Below are 1804 nucleotides of genomic sequence, written 5' to 3'. Positions count from 1 at the left end.
TTGGAGGACCCCACTATAGCCCAACCTGTCTCGACCGGCAACCTCGGCAAAGCCGTCTGTGCCACTACCTGCCCATGTGGGCCCCTGCGGGCTGCCCACGCCTGTCCCGCAGCTCCCCGTTCCGCTGGGCTTTCCCCTCGTCGTCGTGGGTGGCTTTGTGAGCCTCCCGCTTCGTGCCCCTTTCTGCAGGCTCCTCTGCCACTCGGGGCCCCTGTTCCCCCTCCCGGTGGCGGGGTGCTGCCCCCGGGGGGCTGGCGGAGCTGGGCCGCTGGGGCCCCGGGGCCAGCGGTGCCGGGGTCATCGGGATGATGCGGACTCAGTGTCTGCTGGGGCTGTGCAAGTCCGTGGCTTTCGCCGCCAAGCTCTGGAGCTTCTTCATTTACCTTTTGCAGAGGCAGATCCGCACGGTAATTCAGTACCAAACTGTCAAATATGACATCCTTCCCTTATCTCCTGCGTCCCGGAATTGGCTAAGCCGGGTGAAGAGGAAGATCCTGGTGCTGGATCTGGATGAGACACTTATTCACTCCCATCATGATGGAGTCCTGAGGCCCACAGTCTGGCCTGGAATGCCTCCTGACTTCATTCTCAAGGTGGTAATAGACAAACATCCCTTCCGGTTTTTTGTACATAAGAGGCCCCATGTGGATTTCTTCTTAGAAGTGGTGAGCCAGTGGTAGGAGTTGGTGGTGTTCACAACAAGCATGGAGATGTATGGCTCTGCTGTGGCAGATAAACTGGATAATAGCAGAAGCATTCTCAAGAGGAGATACTACAGACAGCACTGCACTTTGGAATGGGGCAGCTACATCAAGGACCTCTCTGCAGTCCACAGTGACCTCTCCAGCGTTGTGATCCTGGATAACTCCCCAGGGGCTTACAGGAGCCATCCAGACAATGCCGTCCCCATCAAATCCTGGTTCAGTGATCTCAGTGATACCACCCTTCTCAACCTGATTCCAGTGCTGGATGCCCTCAGGTTCACCGCTGTTGTTTGTTCTGTGCTGAGCCGAAACCTTCACCAACATAGGCCCTGGTGACAGCTGCTCCCCCTCCACCTGAGTTGGGGTGGAGGGGAAGGGGAGGGTGAGCCCTCGGGATGCCGTCTGATGCCCTGTCCAACTGTGAGGACTGCCTGGGCAGGGTCTGCCCCCCTCCTATCCCTCTCTCCCCTGGGAGCCTTGCACTCCCTATGGAATCTGGATGGACACAAGGGCCAGATCCTGAAGCAGCCTCACTCTAACTTCGTGTTCGCACTCCTGGAAACCCCAGACTGGGACATAAGCAGAGACCTAGGAGAGCCCCAACAGTGTCTGGTGGAGAGACACGACTGGCCAGAGTGAGACAGACATTCGGTAATCTGGGAGACTCAAAAGAGAAGCCAAACCAGCTTTGTTATGATTTGATTTTTTAAAAACTCTTGTGCAAAACTGATCTAATTCTTCACTCCAAGGGCTGGGCTGTGGGTGGGAAACTGGGATTTTGGGCCACTGGACTTCCCCCAGACTTGTCATCTCCCTTACTTTCCCTCTATCTGCCCTTCCTCCTAGATTCCCTCAGATCTATAACCAGCTTTCTCTCTCTTTTTTCCTTTCCTCTCTTTTAAACCATGCATTATAACTTTGAAACCAAATAATAATAATAAATTTAAATTAAAAAAATTTAAATACAGATTCCAGGACTCCCCCTTTAATCCATGAATTGGATTCTTCAGAGGAGAGACCAAAAAAATCTGTAAAATCTATATGCCTCCCCAAGGTAACTTGTCAGGCAAATTGGAGAAATATAAATACAAGACTGGCTT

The 1804-nt window shown here is 53.0% G+C and overlaps 1 pseudogene; it reads left to right on the top strand.

Annotated features, from left to right (window-relative positions):
• Positions 1 to 305: 305 nt before the first annotated feature.
• Positions 306 to 1149, top strand: LOC113875773 (annotated as a pseudogene).
• Positions 1150 to 1804: the final 655 nt, after the last annotated feature.

The sequence above is a fragment of the Bos indicus x Bos taurus genome, chromosome 18 (genome assembly GCF_003369695.1).
Source record: "Bos indicus x Bos taurus breed Angus x Brahman F1 hybrid chromosome 18, Bos_hybrid_MaternalHap_v2.0, whole genome shotgun sequence".
Taxonomy (NCBI): domain Eukaryota; kingdom Metazoa; phylum Chordata; class Mammalia; order Artiodactyla; family Bovidae; genus Bos; species Bos indicus x Bos taurus.
The sequence above is the reverse complement of the archived record's forward strand: the minus strand, read 5'-3'. Positions and strand labels throughout refer to the sequence as shown.